Source organism: Saccopteryx bilineata, chromosome 12 (assembly GCF_036850765.1).
Source record: "Saccopteryx bilineata isolate mSacBil1 chromosome 12, mSacBil1_pri_phased_curated, whole genome shotgun sequence".
Classification (NCBI taxonomy): Eukaryota; Metazoa; Chordata; class Mammalia; order Chiroptera; family Emballonuridae; genus Saccopteryx; species Saccopteryx bilineata.
The window spans coordinates 14,562,005-14,584,916 of NC_089501.1; the positions used below are offsets into that span (position 1 = coordinate 14,562,005).

General features: G+C 40.0%; 1 protein-coding gene and 1 non-coding gene across 2 annotated transcripts in view; one reads left to right on the forward strand and one right to left on the reverse strand.

The window, feature by feature from the left end:
- SLC35F1 (solute carrier family 35 member F1) overlaps positions 1-22,912 on the forward strand; it is a 414,559-nt gene that overhangs the window by 107,361 nt on the left and 284,286 nt on the right. The gene's annotated exons all lie outside the window — the stretch shown is intronic.
- Positions 1,331-1,406, reverse strand: TRNAS-AGA (transfer RNA serine (anticodon AGA)). The gene has a single exon. It is a non-coding gene; the product is annotated as a tRNA-Ser (tRNA).

Here is a 22,912-nt window from a genome sequence, read left to right on the forward strand (position 1 = left end):
CAGAGTGAATTTCTACAAATAATTTACACATTTTTAATGGCTTTCAGTATAAAAATGCATTATTTGTGAATTTCAGGTGAAAGGAATCACATGCAATAATGAAGCAATCCTTTAAAAATTATACATTTAAGAAATTTTATAAAAAATATTAGATATACTAAGGTTATTTGTATTGGTGTGTATATATATCTTATATCTATTCCATTTTCCCAAGGGTGGCATAACTATTTAGAATTCTTCTGCATGAAAGATCATGTATTTTCCCATTTATTTATTCATTCAATAATATATTTGTGTCAGTAAGAACTCAAAGACATATCTTTTATATTTTTGCTTATAATTTCATACTACCTCATTTATTTTGCTATTTAAAGTGTTTTAGCTTTGGCTTTTGGGAATGCTTCCAGTTGAATTTGTATCTATTTTACCTGAGAGTTTCCAAATAAATATGATATGCTTTTAAAAGATACTAGGGGACATCTTATATTTAGAATGGGACATCTTATATTTAGAATAAGTCTATTACCTTGAAACAAGTCAAATATTTAAATGAACCATTTTCTGTGATTGCACCAAATTTTCTGTTATCACACCAAATAAAGTAAAAATTTAATCTTCAGTCATTCAACATATGTTTGTTGGGTACCTGCTGTGCTAGATATTGTGAGAAGGTTTGAGGATGACTGTCACACAGGCTGCAGTCTCCATCAGCTTACAACCCAGCAGGTTAATGTTGTCAGGACCCATGCACTACAGAAATGTAAGAACCATAGATGGATGTAGATGAAGCGCTATGGCAGTTCACAAAATGCAGAGCACACTGCAGTCTGGAGGATGTTTGAAAAGCTCCCGAACTTTTCCGTGTAAGAAATGGACCTTGAAGGACAAAAAGAAGTCAGATATCATGAGATGGAGAGGGTGGTGTGACCTGTGCATAGGACACACTGAGCAGGACTCGGAGGCAGGAAAATAAATGCCACGATGGGGATGGGCAAGTATTTCTTTCTTTTTTTTTTTTTTTTTTTTTTTTTGTATTTTTCTGAAGCTGGAAACGGGGAGAGACAGTCAGACAGACTCCCGCATGCGCCCAACCGGGATCCACCCGGCACGCCCACCAGGGGCAACGCTCTCCCACCAGGGGGCGATGCTCTGCCCCTCCGGGGCGTCGCTCTGCCACGACCAGAGCCACTCTAGCGCCTGGGGCAGAGGCCAAGGAGCCATCCCCAGCGCCCGGGCCATCTTTGCTCCAATGGAGCCTTGGCTGCGGGAGGGGAAGAGAGAGACAGAGAGGAAGGGGTGGGTGGAGAAGCAAATGGGTGCTTCTCCTATGTGCCCTGGCCGGGAATCGAACCTGGGTCCTCCGCACTCTAGGCCGACGCTCTACCGCTGAGCCAACCGGCCAGGGCCAGGATGGGCAAGTATTTCAATTTGACTGGAATTGCTGATTTCTTTCGGTGTGGATTTATAGACAATATATTTAGTTTAAGTGGTGGCTATACTTCTTTTATTGATGCAGTTTAATATTAGCTTATGATTTTTTTAAAGGGAAAAAGTCATTCTGGCTTTAGGATGTGCAGTAAGAAGACTGACGTCACTGTTGGTGCTCTGCTCAATTTCTTGTTCTGTCAATACCTGCCTTGTGAATCCCAGAGTTGTTGAAAATTAGCAAAGTAAATTTTTACTCCTATTTTGTTCGCAGAAGAAAACTTTTAAGCCCAGTCTTAACCTTGTTCTTACTATTTGAAGGATTTAAGAGTGTGTCACTAAGCTGACACAAATTATTTTCAGGATGTAGATGGTTGGGGACAGAAGCGATTGAGGATGTTGGGATAAGAAAAATAAGATCTGCCCTCTTTTTTCTTATTTTGAAAATACATCTTGATTTTTTAAAAGTAAAGCTTATTTAGTGATATGCAGCAAAATGAACTGTTTTTAGGTATTAAGTTCAATGAGCTTTGACAAATGCATTCAGCTGTGTAATCACTATCACTGTCGAGAGATATAGTACATACCGATCTCTCCAAAAAGTTTTTTGTAGCCCTTTGGTAGCCAGTCCCTTTTCCCAGCACTGGCCCCTGGCAACCATTGATCTGATTTCTGTCTCTGATTTTTCCATAATGAATTAAGTAGAATATACATTAGAATCAGTATATAACCTTTTGTATTAAACTTTTCTTATTTAACCTAATGTTTTAAGATTCGTTCTTGTCAACACGTGTATCAGCAGTTTATTCCTTTTTAGCACAGTCATTTGATTTGCCTGTCTATTCACCAGTTGATGTACTTTGGGTTGTTTCCAGCTTTTGACAGTTGTGGAAAGGCTGCTGTAAACGTTTACATGCAGGACTTTGCATGGGCATGCTTTCTTTCATTTGTGATGAAGACCTAGGAGTGGGATTGCTGTGTCATACGGTGAATGTTTGTTTAACTCGGTTAAGAAACCCGCCAAACTCTTTTCCACAGTGGCGGTGCCCTTCTGTGTTCTCACCAGCAGTGTCTGAGAGTTCCAGTTCCTCTGCATCCTCACAAACACTTGGTATGGTCAGTCATTTTAATTTTTGACCTTCTAGTATGTAGGTAGTGGTATCCCACTGTAATTTTACTTTTCATTTCCCTAATTAGTTAATGATATTAAACATTATTTTAATTTGCTAATTGGCCATCTATATCTCTTCTTTGGCTAAGTGACTGTCAAATTTTTCTCCCCTCCTACTTTTTAAAACTGGGTTATCTTCCTATTGATTGGGTGTAAGTTCTTCATATACCTTATATTGATATATGAGCTTTTATCTGATATGCCCTTGTAATTTTTTTTCTTTCCATTCTGTGGCTTGTCTTTTTGTTCTCTTAACAATGACTTTCAAAGAGCAAAATTTTTTTTAAAGAGCAAATATTTTTGATTTGATAAAGTCAAATTTATATTTTTTCCCTATTGTTTATACTTTTTTGTGTGTCTTATCTAATAATTCTTTGCTCAACCCAAGGATATCACAAAAATTTTCATATATAGGCCCTGGCCGGTTGGCTCAGTGGTAGAGTGTCGGCCTGGCGTGCAGAGGTCCCGGGTTCGATTCCCGGCCAGGGCACACAGGAGAGGCACCCATCTGCTTCTCCACCCCTCCCCCTCTCCTTCCTCTCTGTCCCTCTCTTCCCCTCCCGCAGCCAAGGCTCCATTGGAGCAAAAGATGGCCCAGGTGCTGGGGATGGCTCCTTGGCCTCTGTCCCAGGCGCTAGAGTGGCTCTGGTCGCGACAGAGTGACGCCCCGGATGGGCAGAGCATTGCCCCGTGGTGGGCATGCCAGGTGGATCCCGGTCAGGCGCATGCGGGAATCTGTCTGACTGTCTCTCCCCGTTTCCAGCTTCAGAAAAATACAAAAAAAAAAATTTTTTTCATATATATATATGAAAAAATATATTTATACATATATATTTGTGACAGAGACCAAGACAGAGAGAAAGACAGATAGGGACAGACAGATAGGAAAGGGGAGAGATGAGAAGCATCACGTCTTTGTTGTAGCACGTTAGGTGTTCATTGATTGTTTTCTCATATGTGCCTTGACTGGGGGGCTACAGCAGACCAAGTGACCCCTTGCTCAAACCAGCAACCTTGGGCTCAAGCTAGTGAGCCTTGCTCAAACCAGATGAGTCTGCGCTCAAGCTGGTAACCTCAGGGTTTCAAACCTGGGTCCTCCAGGTCCCAGTCCATCACTCTATCCACTGCGCCACCACCTGGTCAGTCCTTATATTTTTTCTAGAAGTTTTATTTTTAGGTTTTGGATTTACCTTTAGGTCTGTGATCCATTTTGATTTGATTGTTTAATGTGGTGCCAAGTTATTTTATGAAATGGTTTTTGAATACTGAGATTTCATAGTCAAATATAAAACTGAATATGGACTTGGATTTTTTTATTTCCTTATCTACAAAGACTTCCTCCATTCTCTTAGTGCATATAAATAGTTGGCTGGGAGACAGAACTCCTTAAGAGATGGGATAAAGTTCTCTGTTTCTCTTGTCTTCTGTATTCTTTTTTTTTTACTTATTTTCTACTGTAATGAACATTAATGAGACTATTTTTTTGTAATATTGTTTCTATTTTTCATTTTCAGTCTTATTCAAAATACTGAGGCCCTAGAGATACTCTAATGACATTAGTGAAAATAAGTAGATGGAAGGATAGAAGAAAGGAAATAGTATGATTAACACAGAAGAGTAAGCAGGTGGGTGAAGCTTATACTTCAAAAAGTATGTCTTGGATATACAGTACAAAGGCAGGAGGAATGACTGGCACACGTTTGACATTTCAGGTCTGTGGACAAGGAACACGGCATGTTTAGTAGCAGAAATAAGGAAGTTTGGGGTGAAGATTCAGTTTAAGATGGTGAAGGTATTGGCTTTTACATTTGTGTTCTTTTGCAAAAGATGGAGATTGATTTTAAGTTAGTCTTTGGAAGTAGGATCCAGAGTTTGGGTTAGAATGAGAATCATTAGAGAAGTGGTAGTTGAAAATATAAGAGCAGTATTTTTTTTTTTTTTTTTGTATTTTTCTGAAGCTGGAAACGGGGAGAGACAGTCAGACAGACTCCCGCATGCGCCCGACCGGGATCCACCCGGCACGCCCACCAGGGGCTACGCTCTGCCCACCAGGGGGCGATGCTCTGCCCCTCCGGGGAGTTGCTCTGCCGCGACCAGAGCCACTCTGGCACCTGGGGCAGAGGCCAAGGAGCCATCCCCAGCGCTCGGGCCATCTTTGCTCCAATGGAGCCTTGGCTGTGGGAGGGGAAGGGAGAGACAGAGAGTAAGGAGGGGGGGGTGGAGAAGCAAATGGGCGCTTCTCCTATGTGCCCTGGCCGGGAATCGAACCCGGGTCCCCCGCACGCCAGGCCAACGCTCTACCGCTGAGCCAACCGGCCAGGGCCAAGAGCAATATTTTTAAGGATAACAAAAAATGAAAAAAGAAAAGGACGACACGGATTTAACTTTTGGAGGTGCATAGAGTTAAAAAGTAAAGGGTAGATAAGAAACAGTGGAAGGAAACTGAGAGAGAATGTTTAGAGAACTAGCAGAACCAACAGAATAGATGGTAGATGAACAAATGGGGAGTTTGGAGAAGGATCCACTGATTATCTAGCTATATGGGGTAGAGACAACCAGAATAAGAATCCACAAAAAAACTATTATATTTGTTTGGAAGAATGCCATTGTGACTTTGAAGACTAACAGGGAAGAAGGAAACAGAATACAGGAGCAAGAAGAAGGTACTATCTCTTAGCTGTTTCCCACATTGAGTGTTCTGATAGCTGTTAATAAATGTTCACAAAGGTTCTTTTGGTATTTTTTTGTTTGTTTGTTATTTTTCTGGAGAAGAGGAAAGGCAGAGAGACAGACTCCAGTATGCATCCAACTGGGATCCACCCAGCATGCCCACTAGGGGGTGATGCTCTGCTCATCTGGGATGTTGCTCCATTGCAACCAGAGCCATTCTAGCTCCTGAAGCAGAGGCCATGGAGCCATCCTCAGTGTTGGGCCGACTTTGCTCCAATGGAGTCTTGGCTGCAGGAGGGGAAGGAGAGGGGGAAGGGTGAAGAAGCAGATGGTTGCTTCTCCTGTGTGCCCTGGCCAGGAATTGAACCCGGGACATCCACATGCTGGGCTGACATTCTACCACGGAGCCAGCTGGCCAGGGCTGTTTACAAAGGTTTAAAAAGTTAAAAGCATTTTGTTACTGAAAAAGTTCAAACTGTTTCTTTTTTACAATATTAGCAGCCTTCAACATGCCAATAATGTGAATTACTGAACTCTAAAGAGGGAAACTATAATATGCAGCTTTTCCTACGTACTGGGATTTGCAGCCCTGTCCTTCCTGGAGGTTCCCTTGCAGTGAGGGGAGAGAGAAGATAAACAAGTCAGTAAAGTTTATAGACCACATTAAGTGTGATGTTGTAAGTATTAGGGACGAAAGTAAAGTACAGAAAGGAAATAAATGTGTTGAAGAGGTAAATTCTAAGGGTGGTCTGGGATAGATGATTTTCCCCCCCATTTTTCTGAAGCTGGAAACAGGGAGAGACAGTCAGACAGACTCCCGCATGCGCCCGACCGGGATCCACCCGGCACGCCCACCAGGGGCGACGCTCTGCCCACCAGGGAGCGATGTTCTGCCCATCCTGGGCGTCGCCATGTTGCGACCAGAGCCACTCTAGCGCCTGAGGCAGAGGCCACAGAGCCATCCCCGGCGCCCGGGCCATCTTTGCTCCAATGGAGCCTTGGCTGCGGGAGGGGAAGAGAGAGACAGAGAGGAAAGCGCGGCGGAGGGGTGGAGAAGCAAATGGGCGCTTCTCCTATGTGCCCTGGCCGGGAATCGAACCTGGGTCCTCCGCACGCTAGGCCGACGCTCTACCGCTGAGCCAACCGGCCAGGGCAAGAGTATATATTTTTTTATTTATTCATTTTAGAGAGAAGGGGGGGGAGAGAGAGAGAGAGAGAGAGAGAAGGGGGAGGAGCAGGAAGCATCAACTCCCATATGTGCCTTGACCAGGCAAGCCAGGGTTTTTGAACCAGCAACCTCACTGTTTCCAGGTTGACGCTTTATCCACTGCGCCACCACAGGTCAGGCTAGATGATTTTTATATATGTAATTGTCCTAGTGATTAAAAAAAACTTTATTGAATTTATTAAGGTGACATTGGTTAATAAAATGATACAGGTGTCAGCTGCACAACTCTACAGTTCATCATCTGTATATTGCATTGTGTGTTCACCACCCCAAGTCAAGTCTTCCATCACCATCTATCCCTTTTCTGCCCTCCTCCACCTCTCCACCCCCTTTCCTTCCTGCAATGCTCACACTGTTGTCTGCATCTGCAATTTTTTTCTTTGCTGAATCCCTTCACCTTTTTATTCAGCCCCTCAACTCCCATCCCCCTAGACAGCTGTCAGTCTATTGTCTATATCTATGATTCTGTTTCTGTTTTGTTTATTAGCTTATTTATTTTTTAGCTTCTACATCATATTGTACTTGTCTTTCTCTGACTAGCTTCTTTCACTTAACATAATAAGCTCCAGGTCCATTCATACTGTCACTAAAGGTAAGATTTTCTTCCTTTTTCGACCACATAGTATTCAATTGGTAAATGTACCCTGAATAACAACAGCGATCTTGAGGAAAAGAACAAAGTCTGAGGAATTACACTACCCAATATCAAACAATACTACAAGGTCATAGTAATAAAAACATCATGGTGCTGGCATAAAAACAGACATATAGATCAGTGGAACAGAATAGAGAGCCCAGAAATAAACCCACACCTTTATAGTCAATTAATATTTGACAAAGAGTCAAGAACATACAATAGGATAAAAATAGTCTATATAATAAATGATGTTGGGAGGATTGAACAGATATGTGCAAAAATGAAACTGGATCACTTTCTTTCACCGTATACAAGAATAAACTCAAAATAGATAGAAGTCTTATATGTTAGACTCAAAACCAGACAAATTCTAGAAGAAAATACAGGTAGTAAAATCTTAGCATATCTTTTTTTTTCTTTCTTAGATGCTCTGCCCACCAGGGGGCGATGCTCTGCCCACCAGGGGGCGATGCTCTGCCCCTCCGGGGGGTCGCCCTGCCGCCACCAGAGCCACTCTAGCGCCTGGGGCAGAGGCTAAGGAACCATCCCCAGCGCCCGAGCCATCTTTGCCCCAATGGAGCCTTGGCTGTGGGAGGGGAAGAGAGAGACAGAGAGGAAGGAGGGGGGGGGGTGGAGAAGCAAATGGGCGCTTCTCCTATGTGTCCTGGCCTGGAATCGAACCCGGGTCCCCAGCACGCCAGGCCGATGCTCTACCGCTGAGCCAACCGGCCAGGGCCAAATCTCAGCATATCTTATAGCAATATGTTTTTCTGATATATTATCCTCGGCAAGAGAAATAAAACAAAAATAAACAAATGGAACTACAGCAAATGAAAAGTTTTTGCACAACAAATGAAACCATCAACAAAATGACAAGACAACCCACTGAATGTGCGAACATACTCACCAATACATCTGATAAAGGCTTAATATCCAAAGTTTATAAGGAACTCATAAAACTCAACATCAAAAAACCCAAACAATCCAATTAAGAAATCATCAGAGAAATGCAAATTAAAACCACAATGAAATATCACCTGACACCTGTCAGAATGACTATCATCAATAAGTCAACAAACAAGTGTTGGCGAGGGTATAGAAAAAAGGGAACCCTCCTGCACTGCTGGTTGAAATGCAGATTGGTGCAGCCACTGTGGAAAGCAGTATGAAGCTACCTCAAAAAATTAAAAATGGAACTGTCTTTCAACCCAGTGATTCCACTTCTGGGAATATATCCAAAAAAATGCTGAAACACTAATTCAAAAGAGTAAATGCACCCATATGTTCATTGCAGCGTCATTCGCAATCACCAAGATTTGGAAGCAGCCCAAGTGCCCACCAGTAGATGAGTGGTAAAAAAAGCTGTGGTACACAATGGATAGATGACACATTAAAGACTAGAAGGAGGTGAAGAATCCAACCATGCTTCCCTTAAGGAGAATCACATTCCAAATGCAAAGCCATGGGGGCTGGAGCAGTCGCACATGACAAGTTTGCAGAACAAGGCCAGTTGGGCGGGAAGGGAAGGAGTAGGAGGTGAGGTCAGAGATGTGTGTCTCAGATTGTTTCTGGCGGTGCTCTGACAGTGTGCAGTTCCTGGGGCGGGGGCGTTCACATGAGGTCATCCAGAGTGGGTTTCTGGTTTTGTGCTTCCCATCAGTGTCAGCACGTCAGCACAGCTCCTTTCTCTGCTCATTTTGGGCAGTGGTTCCCCACCACAGAAGGAGCCTTGCGCAGAAGAACGCTTGCTGTTCTGACCCATTCTGGAAGAGCAGAGCATGATTCTGTGTGGCTTTGGAGAAACAAGTAGAAGCCACAGAGAGCATACCTCAGTTTGGCTGAGGATGTCCAAAAGAAAACAGAGTTACTGAGGCACAAACAGCAGCCCGGGAACAATAAGTAAAGACTGTGAAGATTCTTGCGAGAGGGAAGTTGGGCAGGAGGGGGGGAGGAGATGGAGACACAGTCATTTCCTGCAGTTATGCATTGCATCCCAAACAATCACACCGATTTGTAGGATGTCCCTCTGCCTGAGATTCTCTCTCATAGAATTTATAAAATTAGAGATTCTTGGTGATATGTTGCTGTTCTCCATTGGAAGCTTTCTTTGACTCTGTAAGAAACAGTCTGTCATCTTTAACACATACAGTCATTCCCTGTCTCACTCTTCAAAAACAAAGATCCTCTAACTAGGTCTTTTTTCTTTTTCCTGTAATAGTATGTAAAATATTCAGGTCTTCAGAATTTATTTATTTATTTATTTATTTATTTACACTTTATTTTTTAGAGCTGTTTTAGGTTTGCAGCAAAATTGAGCAAAAAGTGCAGTTTTCATATACTTTTAGTCCATACATACAAATAGTCTTCCCCCTCCCCCCCATTATTAACATTCCAGAATGGTGCAGTTGTTACAATTGATGTGGAATTTCTTTTTAAATACAATGAAAGGAGAAGTAAGAAGTCAGTATCTTTTTGGGGGTAGGTGTGATTTAGAATATAACTGTCCACCTTTATCTCTTATTATTTTTTTAAAAGCCTGGTCTCTTTATCCCCCAAATCTAAAACTTAGCAGTAGTTTTAAATGACTGTCTTAAATTACATTGTTTCTAATGAAACATTAATACTTTTGAGGTCAGGTATGAGGTCTACAGTCATGTTAGCTAATTTACAGATAATTAATTTTAGCAAAGGATTCACACAGCTCTGAGAGGTGAGGGGATTCCAGGTTCCTATGTGTTTGGATGGACCTGCTGGGAGGTTCTGCTGGAGCTAAGAATTATTATATTAATTGGTTAGTCTGAGGCTGCTTCCAGTGGATACCTGATGAATAGAAATGCTAATAAAACATAAATAAAGCATGGCTGGAGTTCTTACCCAGAACTATCGTTAGCCACAACTATTACCTAGATAACTATTTGAGAGGAAGAATTTGTGTGAGTGTGTGTGTGTGTGTGAGAGAGAGAGTAAGATATTTCACAGTGTATTTAAAATGGATGCTTAATTTAGCCCAATAAACCCAGGGCTATTTTCTTTCTTTGGTTATTTATCTTTGCAACCCATTGGAGAAAAAGGCTTTTTTTTAGATTTCCTTCATATTTTAAGTTCTGATATCCACAATTATTGAATATTTAACAGAAAAAAACGAAAGAGGACACAAAGAGGGGTGAGAACAGGCCAGTTTACAGCTATAACAACAAAGCAAAGTGGAGATTTGTCTATTTTTCATTAATTTAGTCATATTTATTTCAAAACCTTGGTTAATTATCTATTTACATCAGACAGTGTGTTTGGGGTTGGACCCATGAGGATTTCACAGTCTCTGCCCTCAAGGGAGTGGAGCTGAACAGATGACAACTTCAAACATCTGTCCACCCTTTTGTACTTCCCTCTTTTCTCTTTCCCTCTTTGGCTGTAGAAGTAATAATAAAAGTCAAACCTTAACCAATTTATATACAGTGTAGGTTGTTTCTCTCCCAACCTAATTTAACTGTTAGAAGTGATTCCAATGTAATGAAAATGATTGTTAAAAAGGTTGTTGGTATTTTTTAAAAAGCTGTTTGGTAAATTCCATCTGCTGCATTTCCTAGGCTGTAATTTGTCATCAATAGATTTGTCATGGAAAATCTTTACTTCCTAAATACCTTTCATGAGCCAAGTCAGTTTCTTGCCCTTGATTCCTTTTATCTGTATTTTAGGTCATTTAAAATACCTTTTCCTTCAGTGAACTTCTTGAGTCTACTAATCGTTCCTGTTTGGCTTTTCTTATCTTTTTCAAATTTGTCCTCTTCTGGGAACTAAAGCTAGTGGATGATGTGCCATTAGCCTTCTTTCACTTTTGTCTTTGGTAACATTTTTAAAAATATTTTTAAATTCATTTTGAGAGAGAAAGAGAGAGAGAGAGGAGAAAGAGAGGGAGAGAGAGATGGAGAGAGGAGCAGGAAGCATCAACTCCCATATACGCCTTGATCAGGCAAGCCCAGGATATTGAACAGATGAACTCAGGGTTCCAGGTCAATGCTTTATCCACTGTACCACCACAGGTCACGTAAGGAATCACCATCTAATTCTGAACCCTCTGTAACTTGGATTAGGGAGCTTTAGTTAAAAAGGCGAGGGGTATGCAACATAATTTAATGACAAGATAACCTAGACATGTTTTCTTTGAATATATGTACCCTGATTTATTAATGTCATCCCATTAACATTAATAAAAATTTATTTTAAAAAAAAAGTCCTGAGTGTTAATGGTGACATGAATGTGATCCCCTGTTGCAAACATAGAAAAACAGGTTTCTTGGATGCAAACACCAAGAAACTGTGTGAATGACCTTTGTGCAGACACAAAGGAATGCATGTGAGTGGGCTTTAGGAAATTAGCCTAGAAATTTCTAGATTGCCCCTTCCTTTGTGCTTGTTAAGTATTGTATAATCAAAGAAGAAGAATGTACTGACCGAAACTACCTCTTTTTCCATGTCAACAAGCAGTCCATTAGTCAGTCTTTCCCCTTATCACCTGATCTCCCTCCCTTGCACTCCTGCTACCTTTGTTCTTATAACAAAGTTTCTCTCTCTGATCAATAAAAGCTCTGTGTGAAGGGGACTCGGAAGGTTAGTCCTGCTTGACTGCCTCTCCCTCTTCTCTTGACAGCAGTTTGTGTCTTGAGCAGTTTGTCCACGTGACACTGTAGTTCCCAGTGCACTGGAGGACTACAAGGTCAGGCTTTGGTGCCTTTTTTCTTTTTTTTTTTTTTCTTTTTTTTTTTTTGTTTGCAACTCCAAGTCATTTTAATTATTTTGTTCACTACATTGCCTTATATACCTGACTGTCTCATTCAGCACTTGTGCATAATCTTCCCTCTGGTGGGTCTTCTTTTCATCAAATTTTTCTATTTTATGGAATAAATAATTGATTCCAAGTACTTTACTCAGAGACTATCCGCAGTTGCATTTTGTTAAATGACATTTTATTTTCTACCCACATTAATGCTGTCATTGATTCCTTTTGAGAATCTTTCTTGTACTCTCTAGATTTAAAACTCAAAATAATTACCAGTGGCTAAGTAAATGTTACCTAATGCTTTTTTACACAGTAAGATACAAATGCTTTTGATCTGGAGATTTTGACGTTAACTTTAAAATAGGGAGTTATTTTTGGGCGAATTAAAAAAAAACACTCCTCAGCATTATCTTTCCCTAATACTCAAGTGTCTTAATTTTATTTTAAATACAGTGTGCGACAAAGGTAGGTTCACAGTTGTGAATGCATAAAACACAGAGTTTATTTTTGTATTATTAGTTATTAATTATTGTATTATTTCCCATATGAACATTTGCCCTAACTTGTTTAAGATTTTTTAAAAAGCTTCAAGGACAGTTGACAATTTTGAAACATCCAACTGAGGATGTTATAAGACTACCATAACATCTTTTCATTGTATACATTCATCTTTTATCTTAAAGTATATTATCATCCTTATGTTATAATGATGGGAAATCTTAGGTGCAGGGAAGTGTGACAGCCAGTGCAGAGTACAGAGTACGCCCAGCAATGAGAAGCCAAGGAAGCTGTGCCAGGCTTCCCTAAGCGTTGTTATCCTCATGGCCCTGGGGAAACCACGCTGGAACAATGGAGTCATTCACTCAATAAACACGGAGACCTCTGCAGAACCTGTAGGCTCAATTGGGACAGGATTGCCTATCTTGTTTTGTCATTATATTGCAGATATGATAGTATGGTGACTAATATATAATAAGGCCCACCTATATATTTATTGAATCACTCAATCAATCAATAGGGGGCAGAAGCTATATAAGTGGAAGGAAGCCACGACAGGACAGCTGGCAGGTGTCCATGTTTCTGAGAGGTTTGCTTGCCCCCTCCTGATAGTAGAACAATAAAATTACTTAATGTCATAAAGTTTTTATTTTAATAAGGATAACAACCTTTTTGTGTGACCATCAAAGAATAAATATTGTAGGTTTGCAGGCCACATATAGTCACTATCACTTATTTTTAAAAAAATCATTTTTAAAATGTGAAAATTGTCTTTTAGCCTTCAAGCAATACAAAAACAGACTTGAGCTGGATTTGACCTAAAGGTTGTAGTGTCTTGGCTATAAAGCAAAATCATTAAAAAATTATCCAGAGAATACATGTTATACTGTTTCACCTGAAGCTGTATTATAATCAGGTCCTCCGAGGCCTTTCTGTAAGTCATTTGTGTATAGTTCAAGACTTTGTTACAGGGGTAGAAAGTAATAGAGCTTCACTTTTATAATTTTACAACTTTATTAAGAATTAAGTTATAATCTTACTCAGATTTTGGAATTGGATTATATGGCCTTATCAAACGAGTTGAGTAGTATCTCCTACTTTTCTAATTTCTGAAAAAGTTTGTGTAAGATTCACATTATTTCTTCCTTAAATGTTTCTTAGAATGTATTGGTAAAAACATTTGGGCCTGGAATTTTCTTGGAGAACACTTTTCAATATGGAATTCAATATCTTTAATAGATTAAGGCTATTCAGTTTAAATTTCTTCTTGTGTCCATTTTACTGAGTTATAACCTTCAATTTGCCCATTTCATCTAATCAATAGTTGTCAAATTGTTTGGTATAAAATCGTTTTTAGTATTCTCTTATTATCTTACAATATCTGTAAGATCTGCATTGATAAATCTTTCCTGATATTAGTATTCTTAGTTCTTTCTCTTTTTTCTTAACCAATGTAGCTAGAAGTTGGTCAATTTTGTTGATCCTTTCAAAAAGGAAACCACTTTAGCTTTGTTCATTTTTTCTGTTGTTTCTTATTCCATTTATTCTTGCTTTTTTTTTTTACTTTTGTTATTTTCTTCCTTTGACTTACTTTGAGTTTACCTTGCTCTTATTTTTTTAATTTCTTAAACAGGAACTTTAGGTTGTTGATTATAGTTTTTTTTTCTAATACACATATATATGTTTTCCAATAACCACTACTTTAGCTGTATCTCACTAATTGTGATATGTTGTAGTTTATTGTCAGTTGAAAATCTTTTATGATCTCCCTTGTACTGTTGATTCATATATCATTTATAAATGTGGTTTAATTTCCAAATACTTGAAGATTTCTTAGGTATCTTAATAATATCAGTTTCTAATTCATTTCTACTGTGGACACAAAACAAATTTTGTATGATTTTGATTCTGAGGTTTTCTGACTTCCATGCTTTCTGATGAGAATTTCATGATTATTTGAATGTCTGTTTCCTGTTTATAATGCATCATTTTCTCTAATTCTTTCAAGATTTTTTTAAAGTGAGAGGAATGGAATAGAGAGACAGACTCCCACATGCACCCTGACCAGGATCCACCTGGCAACCCCTGCCCGTGGCTGATGCTCAAATCAACTGAGCTATCCTCAGCACCTGAAGCTGACACTTAGACCAACCGAGCTATCCTCAGCACTCAGGGATGATGCTTGAACCAATTGAGCCACTGGCTGTGGGAGGGAAGAGAGAGAGAGAAGGGGAGAGAAGCAGATGGTCTTTTCTCCTGTGTGCCCTGACCAAGGATTGAACCTGGGATGGCCTCACACTGGGCTGATACTATATATCCACTGAGCCAACAGGCCAGGGAGAGCCTAAAGTCTACAGGTGTTAGTCATGGTCATTTGTTTCAGCCAAACAGACCTTCAGACTTTTTTTTTAAATCATCTCTACTTAAACTCTTGTGCTCTTGTTCACATAATTATCCCTACATGGAAACTCTCTGTCTTGTTTCTTCCTGTCTAACTCTTATACCATCTCTGAAAATGAAGCTGAAATCCAATATCATCTATGAAGTGTATATTTCCTGACTGCTCTGATAGAATGTATTTTTTCTTTCTCTTTTCTACATCCATCCATTCATTCTTTCATTAGTTATTCATTGAGAACTCACTGTGTTCTAGCAACTCTGCTGAGTACTAGAAATACAAAGATAAATAAGACATTGTCCCTGCTCTTACAAAGCCCACAATTTGGTGAAGAAGATAGCTGTATGGGAAGATACTTAAGATTAAGCGTGATGAATGACATAACCAATAAAAAATGAAGCATGTCAGTGGGGATACAAAAGAAGAAACAACTATATCTACTGGGTTGATCTTCAAAGAATGAGTAGGAGTTTGTTGTGTAGGGAAATGGAAGAAGTTTATTTCAGAACCTGTATCTGTTTATGCAAAGCTATCAAGAGATTGAGTAGGCATTGTGAATTTGACTAATGGTGGAATGTCCAAGATGATCACCAAACACTTGGGCATTAAGTTGTAAGATGTTGTACAGAGCCTTCCATGCTTTGCCAATAATTCTGTACTTTACAAGAAACAGAGAAAAGAAATGTGGACTGTGGTGGCAGTATGGAGGGTGATCTTAGGTATGGAGAGAAAGAAAAAGAAAGATCATGTTCATCTGGTAAATGAATGATGAAGAGGGCCTGACTAGAGGCAGTGACATTGTGAATGAACAGAAGGAGCTGGATTTAAGGGACAGTTCTGTCTTAGAAACAATTAATGTTGGTGAGCTATTAAATTTAGAACTTTTGGGAAAGGAGAGCTACAGAAGAGCTGGCTTAGGTGATGAAAGGCACTCCAATAAACTGAAATAGAAGACAGAGGAGCAGGAGCATGGTTAAAGGAGAGATAATTAGTTCTATTTTGAACAGGTTATATTGAAACTTTCTGTAGCAAACCCAAGATACCCACTTCACTTATTGAGTTTACAACTCAGTTGGTACCTAAAAAATGCCACTTGTATACTGTGTGCTTAGTATTCTGTTTATAAGGATGACTTCTTTGTAAAAGAACGAATTCATCAATTTTGCTTTTCCATGTGATTCTCAGCAGTATACACATGATCTGTCCCTAACAGGTGCTCAACGAATGTACATTAAAGAATAAATAAATAAAAATTTAACTTTAATGATATTTTTAATAAGTTGATAATTCTTTAGGGTTTCTATATAGTAATAAGACATTAACTATGCTCATTGTTTAGGTGCCAGCCTAGTCTTTCACTTGGGTCTATGTTCAAACTTGAGTGAGGAAGAGTAGAGTGAGTATTATCAGCAACTTTTTCATAGTTTTGAATAGGGCTTTATATTTTCCTTAAGTGGATTCTTTTTGTAGTTTATTTAGCAGAAGGTTATGGCATTTTGTGGCATGTAAGTGGTACTTCTTCAAGGTTTCAGGTAGGAAAAGGAGGGGGAAGCCATGTCTACCTTACGTTCAGCTGCCTCCTGGTACCTGGAGCTGTAACTGTTACACAGAACTTCCTAAGTATTTAACAGATGATTAATGAATGTAGATTAACCCATGTTTTTTATTTTATTTTATTGGGTATTTCTATACAAATCTGGAATCAAGGATGTTAGACATATTCCTTTGATTCAGTGTTCTTTTTACTCTAAAAGTGCTTCAAATGCAGTAGTCCTATCCATATTCACAGTTTCACTTTCCCCAGTTCCAGTTACCTGCAGTTCATCTTGGTCTAAAAATATTCAAAGAAAAATTCCAGAAATAATCAGTTTTAAATTGTGCGCCACTCAGTAGTGTGATGAATGTGTGCTGTCCAGCTCTGTTGTCCTGCCCGACCGAATGTGAATTACCCCTTGTGTCAGGGTGTCCATACTGTGGACGCCCGCGCCCATTAGTCAGTTGCCATCGTGGTTATCAGAGTGCCTGTTGTGGTATCCCAGTGCCTGTGTCTAAGCAACCCTTGTTTTACTCAATGGTGCTGCCAAAGTGCAAGAGCACTGATGCAGGCAGCTGGATTTGACAAAGAGAAGCCATAAAGTGCTTTTCACGCATCGTCAGAAGGTCCATGGTAGACTAACACTGCGTCACAAGGCCTACGTCATTCACTTCACTGTATCTCATCATGTAGGTGTTTTGTTTGTATTTTTACTTCACATCATCACAAGAAGAAGGGTGAGTACAGCATCATAAGATATTCTGAGAGAGGGAGACCACATTCACATAAGTTTTATTACAGTATATTGTTATAATTATTCTGTTTTATTGTTGTGAATCTATTCCTGTGCCTAATTTATAACTTAAGCTTTATTATAAGTACATATTAATAGGAAAAATATAGTAGATTTAGGAGTCGGTACCACCTGCAATGATAGGAATCCACTGGGGGTCTCAGGACATGTCCCCCGTGGATAAGGGGGGACTGCTGTATTGTGCACCCATGTACTTTTGGAAAATTGAACTTTCTGACCTTTGTCGGCTTTGCCAGGTAGGCAGTGTGGAGAAGCACCCTGAAGTCTTTTGCTCAGGTCAACAGGAAAAAAAATTGGCTTTCCCTCTGCCACTGCTTTCAAGATTGCTTTTTCATCAGACCTTTGAAGGGAACCTGATTTTCTCTATTGTCTGTGTAGGACGTGACCAGTTCCCCTTGGTTTTGACAAGTCTGTAGTGATTACTGAGGGAGGGGGGCAGGAAATACTGCCAGTGGGTCTCTTGATTGCCCGAAGTGAACTGGCATTGCGTTGACCGACACCAGGATGCCCCAGCAGGATGCAGGCTGGGGTACTCTGGCATGTGAAGGGAGAACAGCCGGCAGCCACAACACACGTGTCCCCACGTGTCTTCATACTTCAGGCACAAGCGGTTAGTGTGGGTGCTCACTTTAGAGCCTGTCTGTGATGCATCCTGTCTCCCACACCAGAGTTTGGGTCGAGGGCCAACTCTCTGCAGCCTTGTCGCTCTCATGCCCTTCCACCCTATCTGGTCTTCCCATCTTTCGTCGTGCGCAGAAACAATTCTTTCCTCTCCCCCTGGTTTTCTTTATCTTGGAAATTTTTACACTGCTTTGAGCAGTGTGAAATCCTTCTCCAGAGCTTTCACCTGTGCACATGGGGGCTGCTTTCTGAGCCACCGCGAGCTGAGAGGCTCTGACGGACGTCTGGCAGCGTTTCCATTCTCAGACACACCTAGTTCATCCTCAGTGGGTGTGGTCCAGCGCGCAGTTCAATAGCCACATCACTGAGGATTATCCAGGCCTGTAGAGGGGTTGTAAAGGATTTAAAAACAAACAAACAAACCCATAGTCATAGTTGCACTTATAAAATATTTTTTTCTCCTCCTGTTTACTTTCCTCATGCCCTAAACCACTCTCTTGCCTAATCCAGTTACACTCTGATTACTCCTCAGTCCCCTGCTTTCTTTCTCAGCACTTGTTATCAGGGAGCAGAATTAACCTCTCTGTCTACAAAATAGAATTCTAATTTAGGAAGGAGGAGAGGGAATGAGAACATATGGGGCAAAGGAAGTTTAGAAACATTCTTCCTGTGACTATTTTTATACTGTTAGGTCATACAGTACAAAAATCTGTTTTAAATAAGTACTTCAAGACTGAGTCTTGCATAAACCAGTAGATATAAAGAGAATTCTTCAAGAAAACAATTTTAAATGATTTTGTTATGCTATTTTCTTAAAGGTAAAATATGAACTTTCAGGGAACAAACTCCTTGTCTGACAAATTTACTCTTCAGTGATGAACTTTGTGATGTCAGATTTGGTGATATTTTACATCTGGGATTGTGTCTTCCATCAAAGGTTTCCTGACTTATAGTGGAGAGATTCTGAAATAGGCTTTGCTACCAGAAGGAAAAACATACAAGAAAGCATTCTTAGGTTGCCAGTTATGATGATAACAATCTGTCAGTTATCTGAGTTAAGACCGTCTAAGATCAAGTTCACTAGATATATGTTATTTATGGATAGCAGGGTCTCAAGGGCACAGCACAAAGCTTGGCTTACAGGAAGTTCTTGATCTATGGTTAGTGAACTGAACTGAAACAGAAACTGGGCAGTCCAGAAATTTGCTTTTGGACATTTTCCTCCTATAGCAATTTGTCTTAATTTCTGAAGTTGTTTCTTATACGCTTTCCTTTCTTGATCACATGCACACAAAAGCCCTCATTACTGGCCTCATGTCTTTGAAATTTGTGGTGTATTTTCTGCTTATGAGTGTAAGATTGTGAGCTTCTGGAAATAGAGTGTAGAGATAGTTTCTATGCCCAGGCTTACCCCAGCAGCTTAGCTACATGCTTTGACTTGTACTAGGGAAATGAGAGAAGTATGCTATAGTATTCTTGCATGTTTAGTTAGTCTTCTTCTCTTAATTTTGCCATCATTTGTTCATTTTTCCAGATACTTGTTATCTCTGGGGTTGACTTTGAGACAAGTTAACTGGTAAGAAAAGTAGGTGGACAAGCAGAATATATTTTTTCATGGAGATAGTTATAAACATGCTATTTTATAAAGTGCTTCAATTACTTAAAGCTAGATACTTAAGATGCTAAGCTATTTAAAGAAATCTGTGAACTCTTAACCTAAAATAATGCAGTGATCTACAGACACTTGTCCTTTTGGAAAGTATATTGGCTTCATAAGCAAGATCTGACATCTTTTAACAATAGACAAACCTAATACCTTTATATTACAAAGTAAAATTTGACTTGTCTTAGGTTTAACCTACTCATAATTCAGTAATGACCACAGCATATCACCAAATGAGGCTGTGATAGTGGTCAAAATTTCATAGCAGTGTGGAGTGAATCTTAATTCTATTTTTTTTTTTTTTTGTACTTTTCTAAAGCTGGAAACAGGGAGAGACAGTCAGACAGACTCCCGCATGCGCCCGACCGGGATCCACCCGGCACGCTCACCAGGGGGCGATGCTCTGCCCACCAGGGGGCGATGCTCTGCCCCTCTGGGGTGTCTCTCTGCCGCGACCAGAGCCACTCTAGCACCTGGGGCAGAGGCCAAGGAGCCATCCCCAGCGCCCAGGCCATCTTTGCTCCAATGGAGCCTTGGCTGCAGGAGGGGAAGAGAGAGACAGAGAAGAAGGAGGGGGTGGGGGTGGAGAAGCAAATGGGCGCTTCTCCTATGTGCCCTGGCCGGGAATCGAACCAGGGTCCCCCAAACGCCAGGCTGACACTCTACTGCTGAGCCAACTGGCCAGGGCCAAATCTTAATTCTATTAATGAGGCTATTTTAGAGATCTATCTAGCCTGTCTTTCTAGAAATAAGATTTCAATTAGATGATGCTTCAAATGTAAGGTTCATAATGTTAGTGCTTATTACAAGGTGCTTTAGCATGGAGATTTGGGCACGGGCTGTGAAGTTGGACAGCTTGGGTTTGGATTCAGGAATAACACTTCATAGCTGTGTGACCATGGGTGCATGGCTAAACCCCTCTACCTTCAGTTTTCTTATCTGGAAAATAGGGGGAGTAGCAACCAATTTCAAAGTGCTGAGAATTAAGTAAGAAAATATATGTGAGGTTCCTAGTTTGCCTGGAATATAGTATGAGTATTTCATTATTATAAGTATATAATGCTTATACAAGTATATTGGCAAGTATTGTAAACATGCATTTCGTTTGATCTTAATAACCCAGTGTGATGGGTAGGGTGGGCTTATTATTATACACGTTTATCAGGTGAGGAAACAGAGTCCCATAGAGTTTAAGCTACTTGTCAAAGATTACACAACCATTTAATGAGTGAAACTGGGACTCCAATGCAGTTTTCTGATTCATATTTCCCAATTTTGAGATATATCAAGATTGATTTGAACCATATTTTTCAATTACAGTGTGGGTATGGGTGGGCAACAGTCAACAGTCTCTGCTAGGCCTGACCTTTGGCTTTTGTTAGAAGACAAGTATCTCACTTTTTATAGGCACTTATACAATTTTTAAATTGGCAACTAAGTTAAGTTTTATAAATCTGAAAATACAAATAAAATATGTGTATGGACTCTACTTGGCTTTTTGATCATCTGAGCTAAGTATAATGCCAAGTGCTTTACACATATTATATTATTTCATTCTTGAAAAGTCAATAAAAAAGGTAAGTGTCACGGAGTCCGCATTCTATATATGAGGACATGGAGGCACACAGAGGTGGGACTTCTCCAGAGCCGAATAGCTGTTCTCTGGTAGAGCTGGGAACCAAATCTAAGTGACTGGCTCTGAGCCACTCCAGCTCATAACGCTGGATTCCACTGATTGTACCCAAACTTAAAGTGCACGGGAGAGACAAATCCAAATCTAGCCAGCAGCTTACTTGGTCTCACCAGAAATTAAAGTTTTAGGTCACTTCAATCTCTGGTTCTCTAATAAAATGGTCTCCAAAATAAAAGATTAGACACTGAAAAACACCTTTTCTCTGATAAATATTTTTAGTTGTAAGGAATTTCATTCAGTTGAGAGCAACTGGAACCTAAGGGAAAAGCCATTTATGAAATCTAGTCTAGAGACTAGAAAGCGTTTTCCTAAGTAATATTAAAAATTCTGGGAAAAGTATACCCTCAGAGATAGCAATAATTATTATACAAATATGTATTTTTTCAGCTACACAAGGAGACAAGAAGAAAAAAAATGTTCTATGTCAGTGACTGGAACTCTTTTCTGTTTTGCTCTCCCATCAAAAGGGAATTATGTTTGTAGTCATAAAATCTAGTACAGTCAACTCACAGATTTGGTGTTCTCTGTAGAGGCTTTGAGCTCTTGAAAGATGGCTACAATTATGAAGTGTTTCTAAGATATGAAGTTTATTTGAAGCATTTGAGCAGTTTTTAGTAGATATGGACTTTTTGTACTTGGCTTTATACTATCTTGGATAAAAAATATGTTGCTGAACAAACTTCATAAAACATTTTATCACAGACTGAGCTGTGCCTCTTTTAAGGCAATGTTTCTATATTTTTTGGACATTATTAGCAAATACCTGTGGTGTTTTCCCCTGTAGCATCCATCTTTGAAATAGTAGGAGCTTAGCTACATCAGTGCTCTTATCCATGGGTAATTCTAATAATCAGAATTTATAACCAACTCTGGAAGTAGTAGCAATAAACAAGATGGTACTGGTCCTCAAGGAATTTAATACATAGTGGGAAGATAAAGACAAAAACAAAACTGACAGTTGTATAATAGTGCAGTAAGTGCAGCAATAGGAGTCCAGAGTTAATGAGGGCCTACAAAAGAAGCAGCTAACCTTTACTGTGTGAGAGAGAGAACTTACTGTGTGTGAGAGAAAGAGTTCTTGAAATGAGAGCTAAGGAAGAACAGAAATGATCTGGGCAAAGGAAGAAAAGGATGGAGGAGTGTGTTAAGCAGAGAGAACAATGTACTTAAATGCCACAAACCAGTGTGGCTAGTAATTCCAGGTCTTGAGTGGGAATGGCACAGAATTAAGAAAATAGACTTAAAGAGAAATAGGATGGGCTCCGGAGGCCTCTGCAATGCCTTTTGCTTGCCAGAGAGAGAGAAAGAGCCCCCCGTCTGCTTTATTATATAGTGTAGAGCAGGGGTCCCCAAACTACGGCCCGCGGGCCACATGCGGCCCCCTGAGGCCATTTATCCGGCCCCCGCCGCACTTCCAGAAGGAGCACCTCTTTCATTGGTGGTCAGTGAGAGGAGCATAGTTCCCATTGAAATACTGGTCAGTTTGTTGATTTAAATTTACTTGTTCTTTGTTTTAAATATTGTATTTGTTCCTGTTTTGTTTGTTTTTTTACTTTAAAATAAGATATGTGCAGTGTGCATAGGGATTTGTTCATAGTTTTTTTTTATAGTTCGGCCCTCCAGTGGTCTGAGGGACAGTGACCTGGCTCCCTGTGTAAAAAGTTTGGGGACCCCTGGTGTAGAGAATTAAAGGCTTTTAAACCATATGCAATCAAGAAAGTCTCTGATACAAAGCCATTTATCTGAGGCATAAACGAGAATCCTCATAAGAGTGCACCCCCAC